Below are 12,374 nucleotides of genomic sequence, written 5' to 3'. Positions count from 1 at the left end.
TGGTTGCATCAATGAAAACAAGTTTATCGAACACACTATGTCTATGACCGATTATAAGTTTATACATGTTACACACAAACTCCAATTTTTTTGTCTGTTTTCTATTAAATTGATGGAAAAATATGCATGTATATTATATGTATTACATGCATGTATATTTCATATGTGTTCATTATGGGATTATTACATATTAATTATGTAAGAGACAATATTTGCAAAACTTCATATTCTTAAATTCTGAATTGTGTCTCTTGTGGTTTCACCATGGCTTATTTAGTTGGTTTTTTTGTTTGCTTTGTGCTAGTAACAATCATGAACTTCGGATATCAAAGAAATATATTCAGGGAAATAGTACATAACTGAAGGAAAATTGAGTTCAGACCCACAGTTACTAACAGTAAGTCACTAGGGCCATGTATGATTCCAATTTCAGAATATTTTGAATGTTATTATAGATAAGGGTCTAAAATTTCACTCTGTAATAAAAAAATTTACAAACTTGAAACTATATGACTGTTGCCACAATTGGGATAAATAAAGGCTATAAATATTTATCTTAATTTAGTTTTCCCACCAAATTAGTTTAGATCAGGTAATATTCTGGCACTTAAGGGCTATAAAAATAGTTTCCACAACTTTCAGATTTTAAATCACCAATATGGAATTGTGGACCCGTATGGATTTAGTCATAAGAATCTGCAGATGTTTGAAGATCTAACTGTTAACTTCAATTTGCCCTAAAGCTGCTTCTGTTCTTAGCAAACTGCCATCTAACTTAGTGTGTGAGCAAGCTCCGGTATAAGTAACAGCATATTCCTGAAACAAATAGCTGAGTCTTAGCTAGTCACTGGAGCTGAACTTCAGCCAATCACAGGTTACCAACTGATCAGACCATGTCCATATAAGGCAGATGTCTCATCACACCATTCCAAAATAAGGCAGAGCCCATGCAGCCAATCAAGCTGATTTGGTTCTGTAGTGCCTCTTTCCATCTGTGAATATTGCCTGCTCACAGTGCTGGGTGGAGCCTCCAAATCTCTTCTGCTTCTGAGGGCTGCCCAGTTCCTAAATCTTTTGTTTGCTCAAGTAAATTGGGCTAAATTAAATTTGCCAAAAGTTTTTCCTTTTATATTCCAAATGCAATCTTAAATGATGTGGTGAGGATAAAGACATTGCTTTAACAAAGTAAAATTACTCAAAAGAAACAGTATTGTAAAATCCCCGTGTTCTTTTGCCAGGACTGAACAAACAGATTTCCCTTAATATTCTCTGTCTGTTCTATCAGGCTTTGTCTTGGAAGTCTTACTGTAAAATGGTACTTTTATTGATTCTGACTAACCTGGGTCCCATTTTTATGGCCTTCTACAACATCCATTTTTTGTTTTAAAAATTAAAAAAAAATTAAATTAAAACAAAAATACAGGACATTGCCAAATCATATATATATATACATATATATATATATATGTATGTGTGTGTGTGTGTGTGTGTGTGTATATATATATATATATATATATATATGTATATATGTGTGTGTGTGTGTATACACACACATATTACATAATATAAGTAGATTCTCTTTTATTTCAAGAAGCCAGAGAAGTAACAGTGTTGGGTTTTTTTCTTTGTTTGAGTTTTTGTATTTTGTTTTTGCTGTTCATAGCTTTAAAGGACTTTCCTATGATAAAGACAAGATACATGTCTACAGACACATATACATGAACACACATTGATGTCATCATTTTAGGTTTCTTGATTAATAAACTGAATCCTGAAACACAATCACAATAAGGGTACATGGTAGTGACGTAGAAACTGATGGCATAGATGATGGATTATGAACATCTAGATCTTATGAGATAAATGTAAGCCACTACTGAGAATCATTTGTAAGCTGATCACTTGTTATCTCATTTAACCTACTTATATGTCAGCTGAACATGTGCTGGGTCTCGGTCTATGCTTTATAGGCTAAGAAACCAGTGCAGAGGCCATGAGGAGTGATGCTCTCTGCCTTGCTCCATTTCCTACCTCTAGGTTCCTACCCTGAGTTGCTTCTCTGGCTTCCCTTAGTGATGGACTTTCAAGCTATAAGGTGAAATGAAATCATTTCTGTCCAAATTGCTTTTGCTCATGGTGTCTTATCATGGCAATAGTAAATTTAAGTAAGACAAAAATTAAGAGGCTAAAGAAAAGTACTTATGCTGTACATACCTGAAATGATGTCGGTAAAGAAGAAAGGTTAGACAAAATTTAATATGGTGATCATAGAGTAAAAATGAATGTTGATAAGTTAGGATCCTAATGTGAGGTTTATGAATAAATTTTCCAGTAGGAAGAGGCTATAGAGTGATGGGAAGGAAAAGGAAGGCATTGAGAGAAAGAAGAAAGTAAGGAGGGTGTGTGAACTGCTCATTGAGAACGAGGGAGACTAATGAACAGGTGAGATGTTCCTTGATAAAGGCCCTTTGCTCACACAGGAATGTTGCAATCAGTTCAAAATACAAGACCACTGTTCCAGGATAACTGGGGAAAAGAAAAGTCTGCATGCAGATGAAGAAAATAGTTTAATAGCAACAGCAATAGCAAAAGGACATCTGTAGAAATTTTGGTTTGCAAACTGGGCTTTTAAGAACATTCCTGTAACAGGATGGGCAGATGTCATCATGGTGGACAGAATAAAAAAAAACAGGGGAAAATGACTTCAAGATTTTGTAACAAGAATGGTAGCTTGGGGCTGCAATTCCAACACCTGGGAGGTGAAAATAAAGGGATCAGAAGTTTGAAGTCATCCTTAGCTACAGAATTTGAGACCAGCCCAGCCCAGATGAGACCGCACCTCCAACAATAACAACAGCAACAAAAGTGGGCTGAGATTGTAAAAATGGGACACTGTGGCAACTGTTGAGATGAACACGTTGAACTGTAGGGCAAGGGAGAGATTGCCTTGCCAGTAAAAGCACTTGTCATGCAAACATGAAGACCTGAGTTCACATCCCGTCACCCTTGTAAAAAGCCAGGCACAGCACACACTCCTGTAAATCCAGGTCTGGACAGCAGAGACAGGAAGATCCCTAGGGCTCTCTCACAAGTGAGTTAGACCAAGAAGAGTCAGGTCCAGTGAGAGATCCTTTCTCAAAAAACAAGATGGTGAGCCATTAAAGAAGAGGCCTGATGTCCACCTCTGGCCTCCCCAAGCACATATGCACAGACATGAACACATTCACACACATACACCACACATGCTTCAGGATGTAAGACTCACCCAGAGGCCTTGTTACAAAACAGATCAAAGGTCTTCACCCCACAGTCTCTTTCAGTAAGCCCAGAGTGAGTCCAGGGTCTGCATATCTGGGTACATTTTGAGAACCATTAATGACTTCCATCCTCTAGGGCAGCCAATGATGGATGACGATGGTGAGGATGAAACTGATGGCCAATGACGTAAGAATGGGAATTATCTGTGCCTGTTATTGGAACTGTTGTAGAACCTTCTGATTTACAACAATGTCCATCTTTTGGATACATTCTGTCATCCATTTCCTCAATTTTACTGTGAACATTCAAGTAAATAAGCCTGATGTCTCTGGCAGTTGCAGTAAATGCGACTGAAAGTTTAGGAAACAAAAACACTCTGGAAGTAAGTGGGTGTGTGAGGGAAGATTAGAGCATCAATTCTGAAGGATGCAGGGAAAAGAGATGTAAGGGGAGACTGTGACCCAGAATTCAATAATAGGGCGGGGGAGACAATCCATTCTAGCGATCACCTCTCATTCTCTGTGAAGAAGCAAAAGGGTAGAAACTTAAAAGGGAGTTAATAAGAGTACTTTGTATTTTAATTATCGTCAAGTACCCAGGTGCTTAAATGAAGAGTTTCATGTACATATAAATTATTTCTGTGCCCTAGCATACTTGTCGAAATCAAAATGAGATGTTGTTCCATTTAAAATTTAAATAATTCTCTTGAGAAAATGCCAACCAGATTGCTTCAACCAGGAGCCAACGCATAAACATTTATTTGTTGTTTATGTGTTAAAATCTTTGGTATCTGGAGTATTTTTTTTTAATGAGACCTAAAGTCCTCTGTAATGAGAGTTGATGTCCCCAAAATGATGTTTAAAAAACAAACAAAACTAAGCAATATTATACAAGCTTGAGAGAAAAGAGTTCCCATTTTCAAGCAAAATAATTGCCAAATGTGATACTTCTTTGTTCCAAGAAGGTTTCAGACATGCCTTAGCTTGCACTTTTTACCAAATGGCAGGTTTGTATCCTTCCTTGCAGGCGACTTTTTTTTCTTCTTTAAATGGTGAGTCAGTGAAGGAAGTTTATAGAGATTCTAGCACACTGAAGGCGATTAGGAGGCGAAGATGGCTTTCTTCCATGGGCTCACGCTGATTGAGTCAGCCTGGCCTTGGCAAGGCAGCTGCTGGCAGAAACGCACAGTCATTATACATTCTCTTGCTGTTGGGAGTTACCTCTTCCCAGTATATTTTGAAGTTAAAATGGCTGTGGGTGGGAAGCCGTGAAGTAATCTTTAATACTTAACAATAGACATTGCGTATGCTCCAATCAAAGAAAAACGTGGCCCAAGCCAGATTATATGTATTTTTTTAATGTCCCTTGAGTTTCTTGGATATGAAATTGTTTTCGAAAACAATATGATGAGTTAAGAATGAATGAATCAGAAACATACGGATTAAATTTTCCTGAAATTTGCATGAGTTTGGAAGTCAGGCAGAAAAGGACACTCTCTTGCAAGATGCATTTAGGATTTAACTGAACTAAAAACATTGGAGACCTCAGCTGAAGGACTTTGGTAGGCACAACTGTATCAAATAATTTCACTTTTAGAAGCTTCAGCACCATGTAAACAGTGGGATTAGAAGTTATGTAATTAAAATTTAATGAAGGTATAGAATCCTGCTTGTGGAGCAACTACCAAGCTTTACAGATAAGCACCAGGGTTCCAAAGGACTCAAGCTAAAGGAATTTAAAGAGTACACTGTCCCCCAATGCTCCGTGCCCAGGAATGGGCCTGGGGACAAGGCTAATTTACTTCCTGACCGATTTCCTCCATCAACCAAAATGAAAGTAATATAAACAACAATAATAACTAAAACACCATTTTAAAAGAAAGGCCCACAGTGCTGCTTATTTGTATGCATTATTAAATTTTTATTTGTTCTGTCTCAGTTAGCATTGTCACCAAGATGGCACCTTAGGTCAAATACTGAACCACAGAAAGGACTCGAGTTACTTCTGGTAACAAGTAAGATGGAGCCAGGTTTATACTAACTGGTATGCTAGCAGTTTAAACTAGGCTTCAGGTTACTTTATAAGCATTGACAAAGGATTAAATGATAAACGAGGAGAAAACACATATATTAAAAAAGCAGAAACTTCTGGTCTGTCATGTTGCCAAATGTTTTTCAACCTTAACAAAGAACTTAGTGTAGCATTTTCCTCCTTGGCCTTATTCTAGGGGATCAAAAATGAGCTTCCATAGGTTTTCTTGTTGTTTTGGTTTGGTTTCCCCAGCAGCTGGGGATGCTAAGCAAACACTCTACCCCATAGCTGCATCCCTACTCCCGAACTAGATTCTTGTTCACATACGATCTCATTCACCATCTCTGTTGAGGTGGTAGCTTAGACTGTCTTCCTAAGCGGTTGCTGTTTGTTGTTCAGCTGAAGAGACATGATGAACATCAATTAAAGACAGGAATGGGAGTCTGAACCTAAAATTTAAATTTGTAACGTGGGCGCATGGAAGAACACTGGAGATGACAATTTACACTGCATTCGCTCTTGATGATCAGTGAATTCTCTCTTTTTGGGTGGGAAGATGGTTTATAACTTCAAAAGAAAGGTTCCTGGGAGTGTCAGGTTCGTTATAATCACTCCACCTCCTGGCCAATAGGCTGAGAATAAGGACGGTTGTAAAGTGGAGTGTGACATGAACTGCAGAGTTATTTATAGAACAAATACTGCCAGGTGTATGCTCTAGTGCTTGAGAAAACTAAATTCACTGCCTGACTAACAGTTGAGATGTTTGAAAATCAGCCCTCTTCTCCTCCATTGCTGGTGGGAGTGTAAACTTGTACAAACTGATGCTTTCTCAGACAATTAGGAATAGCGCTTCCTCAAGATCCAGCTAGACCATTCCTAGGCATATATCCAAAAGATGCTCAAGTACACAACAAAGACATTTGCTCAACCATGTTTGTATCAGCTTTATTCATAATAGCCAGAACCTGGAATCAACCCAGATGTCCCTCAGTTGAGGAATGGATACAGAAATTGTGGTACTTTTACAGAATGGAATACTACTCAGCAATTAAAAACAAGGACATCATGAACTCTGCAGGCAAATGGTGGGATCTAGAAAAGATCATCCTGAGTGAGCTGTCCCAGAAGCAGAAAGACACCAGGGTATATACTCACTCATAAGTGGGTACTAGACCTATAAGATAGGATAAACATACTAAAATCTGTACACCTAAAGAAGATAAATAAGAAAGAGGACCCAGGGTAAGATGATCAATCCTCACTTGAAAAAAAAAATGGGATAGATATTGGAAATAAAACAAGTAACAGGACAGGAGCCTACCGCAGAGGGCCTCTGAAAGATTCTACCTAGCAGTGTTTCAAAACAGATGCTGCGACTCATAACTAAACCTTGGGCAGAGTGCAGGGAATCATATGAAAGAAAGGGGAGTTAGTATGACCTGGAGAGGACAGGAGCTCCATAAGGACCAAATATATTAGGGTACAGGGGTCTTTTATGAGACTGTTTCTCCAACCAAGGACCATGTATGAATATGACCTAGAACCCCTGCTCGGATGTAGCCCAGTGTCCAAGTGGGTTCCCTAGTTAGGGGAACAGGGACGGTCTCAGACATGAACTCAATGGCTGGCTCTTTGACCTACCCCCCGTCCCTGAGGGAGGAGCAGCCTTGCTAGGCCACAGAAGAGGACATTGTAGCCAGCCCTGAAGAGACCTGATAAGCTAGGATCAGATGGAAGGGGAGGAGGACCTCCCCCATCAGTAGACTTAGAGAGGGGCAAGAAAGGGATGAGGAAGGAAGAGTGGGATTGGGAGGCAATGAGGGAGGGGGCTACAGCTGGGATACAAAGTAAATAAGCTGTAATTAATATAAAAAATAATTAAAAAAAAAAGAAAATCAGCCCTCTGATTTCTAACTCTGTGGATGTTATATCATACTATACGTAGAAAAGCAGAGGTTGGCAGGTTCAAGCAACAAAGCCACTGGTGGGTAGGGTTGCAGAGAATGTGGGAAGAGAGATACAAGAGACAAGTGCAGTGTTTTCTACAGGCCTGTCTTTAGAGAAGACATCAAATCCGCTCATAGGGGACACTGGCCTTCATTATTGCTGAGAAGAAATCCTGAGTCCTTTGTGAAAGGTCAGCTTTGTACATTTCACCATATTATAACACTTTCCCATGAAGCAAAAGCCAAAACCACAAGTGAACACATATGTACTTCTTCAGACACAATGATTTATTTCTCTCAAATAATGAGCATGTTACTGGCTCTTGTGTTTGCTGTTCTTGGTGCTTGACTCCCTGTTTGTTTTTTTTTGTTTTTTGTTTTTTGTTTTTTTGTTTTTTGTTTTTTTTCTTGCTTCTACACAGCATATAATCCAGTGAGTGCCTCACTGTTTCAGTCTGAATATGAATGCTGCCACCGACTCTTTCATATGCTGTAGGTTTGGGCACCATCTGATGGAGCTACTTTGGAGAGTAACTTAGCTTGGTATCTATTGCTGTGATGAAGACTCCAACCAAAGGCATATGGGAAGAAAAGTTTGTTTGGCTTACATGTCCCAGATATAGGTCATCATGAATGGAAGCCAAGCCAAGAATTCGAGGAGGGAACCTGGAGGCAGGAACTGAAGCAGAAGCTGGTGAGGAACGCTTCCTGGCTTGCTCTCCATAGCTCAGTCAATTTTCTTTCTCATACAAGTGTCCCAGGAACATCTGCCTAGAGTTGTTAACATCCGCAGTTAGTGGGCCCTTCTTACATCAATCTTTAATCAAGAAAATGCTTCACTGACCAATATGATGAAGGCATTTTCTCATTGAGGTTCCCGCTTCCCAGATGATTCCAGCTTGTATCAAGTTGTCAAAAAAACTGATCAGCACATGGGGTATGTAGAAACATCACAAAGTGACATCCAGTGAAGGAAGTAGGTCATTGAGGGACAGGACCTTGGGTTATCTGACCTCCCTCTCTATGTCTATCTCTCTCTGTATCTGTGTATGTTTGTATGTCTGTCTGTCTCTCTCTGCCTCTGTGTCTCTTTCTCTCTCTCTCTCTCTCTTTGTGTGTGTGTATGTGTGTTTGTGTGTGTTTTTCTATCTCTCTTTGTTTGTTTCTGGTTCTCTCTTTTCTGTGTATGTGTGTCTGTCTCTCTGTCTCTGTCTCTCCCTCTACCTCCTTCCTGGTTGCAATAGGGTAAAAGAGAGAGCACAGCCTCCACTTGGCTCCTACCATAATGATGTTCTGCTCAAGAGCCTGGAGATAAGCTGTCATGTACAAACCTGCTGAAACCACAAGGCAAAGAAATCCTCCCAGCTTTTAAGGTGTTCCCTGGGATATTTCGGTCGCAGTGATACACAAGTAATGCTGTCATAAAGAAGAGCCATGGTAAACCCAAATGTACCATATTTAGTGAGTCAGACACTTCTATTTTTATAACATTTGAAAGCTTTTATTTCTTATACTGGCTTACTTCTTTGCTTACATTTTTGATCCTAACAATTATTTTTCTCCCTAAAGTTCAGTCTTAAAAATAAATGCAATTGTCTTATCTTTGTGAGATTTACTACATGTGCCGTGTTGTATAGGGAAAAAGGTGTAGTGCCTGGACAAGTGAGTGCCCAGGTATCCTTGGAATCAAAGTGGCCATTTCTTACCAATGACCCCATCAATGGCAAAGAAACCTCAAGCTTGGATCTCAGTCTGGGCATTACAAGAAAGCATTTCAATTCCCTCTCCCACCCCACCCCCCTCATCCACCTTCTTCGTCTTCCTAACAGTGTTGCTACAGTGGTCTGACCATGGCCAGCGTCAGCTGTAGTCTCTGTTACTGGTTGCCTGTTTGCATGTATGAACACTCACTAGATCATTAGCCCTGAGAAGGCTGTAGCTGACCTAATCTCTTCACTTTTGTAACTCATACACATAGAAAGTGCTTAGGATATAGTGTAACCAAATAAATATTTTTAAAGCCCAAATAACCATTTCACAATAAACAATATAGTCCTTTAGAATTCAGTATGTCCTGAAGTCTATGGACTGGCAGCATTTCAAAGCATGAGGCCATGAGGATAGCAAGATAGTGTGGAAGTTTAGCAATAGATTTAGCTGTCATCAACAAATATCTAGAGGAAAAAAATATATTTAAAAATGCTAAGTGTAGACTTCTTTTAAAAATAAGCTACAACAGTACATTTACACAGTTTATGCCCAATCGTTAATTTTTCTTCCCTTACCAACAATACATACACTGTTAATGACTTTAGATTTAGATGAGAAAGCAGCTGAGGCTAGAATTGATTACTTGAAGCATACCGAATGGTATAGCCATCCTTAAGCTGTGATATGTTTGTGAGATCTGTACTTTATTGTTAGCAATAACATTTGGTCGGTTCCAATTTTTTTATTGTTTTACAAAGTATGAAGAGAAAGGGCAGTGACTATGTGAACGACTACATACATAAATGCAGGCCAGGCCATGATGGCGTCAGTGCCAAAGGAGATGAGGCTTGGCAGGAAGTCTTCTGCATGCAATCCATCAAATTCCCCAGGGTCCTCCCCTAAAGCATGCTTTGATTGTATTGGCTTCGCTTGCTCTCAAGAGCCTCCTTGTACGACTGTACTAGATGTAAAACCATTTCTTGCTTTCATCTAATACACTGCTTTTTCCCCGTCCAACACACTGCTTTCTAGATACAGAATGCCCAGAAGGTGGTTGATGGAGATATCAGATCACTGCCTCATTGTATTCTGAGTCTCCTGGGGAAAAGGCTTCATTTTGTACCTATTGTAGGAATGTCTGACTCGTCTAGTCTTCTTGCTAACCCCATCATGTTGAGCCACCACTCGATGCTCTTCTCTCCTTGGCCTTCATTTTGCCAAAAGTCTGCCTTGGCCTTTTGTGCCTTGTGCTTCTTCGCTGCTTGGGATACACATTTCATTTTCCTCCTGTGTTTTAGACATCGTTCTAGCTGTCATCTGAATTACCCATGCAGCAACCTCCACACGTCACCTTATTGTATGGGTCTGCACAGATCTGATTGCTCTTGAGTAATTCCTTTCATTCTCGCTTATTGTAATCTTTCTCACAAAAATGAAGCTCTTTAAATGCAGGGCTTATGTCTCTTGGGGGAGTTAGAGCTCACGGTTAATGGGTAGTGCTTAGGTTTTCTTTATACAAACCCAAGACTGGTTATATCCTAAACAAGAAAATCACATCAGAAAGATGGTAAACTAAAAAAAAAAAAAAAAAAAAAATCTTTTGTCGATGAGACTGCTCCTCTTTTCTAATAACTGGTATAATTGGGGAAGATTAAATGCTCATGAAGCATTGCAATCAGTTCTGTACATATTCAAAAGGCTTACAAGAGTGGAAAAATCCAGGCTTACCACATGAAAACATAAACACAGAACCTGATAAGTTAGGTGCCAAAGTTTGTACATTGGCTCATATATTTATCACTAATCCCTTTACTGGTGCATTTACTAGTCTCCAAACCCAGAGGGCACTGCTGACAGCAGTTATAAAAAGTGTATATCTTTGGAGATATATTAAAAGTAAACCCATCCAAACACTTTGGCTGTTTTGCAGCCATTCAATGTTAAACAGTAACAGAGCCAGCAAGAAATGAAAAACATGCAACACAGAAACATTTCTAAGGAGAAAAATTGCATGGAATCTTACTGGAAGAGAAGGCCTGTCCTTAATCCTAAAAACACTGTTGATTTCCAAAACATTTAGGCAGATAGAGTGACTCTTTTTTGTAATTCCAGCACTTGGAAGACTGAGGCGGGTGGGTCAAGAGTTCAAGACTAGCTCCATCTACACAGCAACGTTGGTACAAGTCTGGATTATGTGAGACCCTGGCTCAAGGAAATAAAACGAAAACTAAACCCGAGATAACCAATTAAACAAACAAAATCTCTTAAAAGCAAGAATTCAGCTTGTAAAGATTAATCTAGCTACTGTGTCTACAGAACAAATTACTCCCAAACGTAATGGTATGGGATAATGTTTTGATGCCAAATATTAGGTCGGGGACTCAAGAAGTGGTTCAAATTGCAGTCACATTAGGCTTGAGGCATCGGGCACCTGGTTGTCCATTACCAGGGTGGTTCCATTTAGTGCCTCAGTTTCCTTCCACAGACGCTTCTTCAAGTGGCTTCTCTTGGTGTTAACCTCTCTGGAAGTTTGAACCAGCTGGCAGCTCAGGGCTGGGAGAGATGGAAGACCATCCACAACATTGGAAGTCCTGCTTGGTTCCTTGGTGGCGAAAGTCCAGCCTTCGTTAGCTGGGGGAGAATAAAGGTGTGAATATCAAAGGTAGGGTGAATCACTGAGGTCGATTTTGGAAGCCAACTGATACAGATATTATTAAATACTGACGCTTGGGCTTACGGTGTGAGTAGAAGAGACCCAAGGATTGAAAGGAGGGAGTTCCAAAAATACACGAAAGTAGAAATAGTACCGTTAGGAAAGAAGACAGCTAGCTAGCTTCTGGGGAGCAGAAGGAGGGCAGGAGACATGATAAGAGCACGCTGGACACACATATGACAACTTTATACCATAGCTCATTTTGTATATGAGTTTAAAAAATAGTTTTGAAGTGAGACAAAATGTTTCATACAATTAATGTTCCCCAATAAATTTTAGATTATTTGTTTACTCATAAGTTTTGCATGTGCGTGTATATGTTTGTGAACAAATGCAGGAGTGCCAAGACAAGGGCTTTGTGGAGGTAAGAGGACACTCTCTAAGATCTGCTCTTTCCTCCACTTTATGGGATCTGGGGGGTGGTCAAACTTCAGTTATTCAGGCCTCTCCTTGCAGGCAGCTATAGTTACTGAGCCATTTTGACAGGCCTAAAGATACTTTTTAAAGGTATTTTTATGCCTCAGGTAAGAAAAACAGAGTGGGGGCTGGAGAGATGGTTCCACAGTTAAGAGCACTCACTACTCTCCTGGAGAACTCAGCTTCAATTCCTAGCACCCACATGGCAGCTTACAACTGTTTATAACTCCAGCTCCAGAGGAAATGGTACATACACACACACACACACACACACACACACACACACACACACACACACA

Source organism: Psammomys obesus, unplaced genomic scaffold (assembly GCF_907164565.1).
Source record: "Psammomys obesus unplaced genomic scaffold, mPsaObe1.curated_primary_1811, whole genome shotgun sequence".
Lineage (NCBI taxonomy): Eukaryota > Metazoa > Chordata > Mammalia > Rodentia > Muridae > Psammomys > Psammomys obesus.
The sequence above is the reverse complement of the archived record's forward strand: the minus strand, read 5'-3'. Positions refer to the sequence as shown.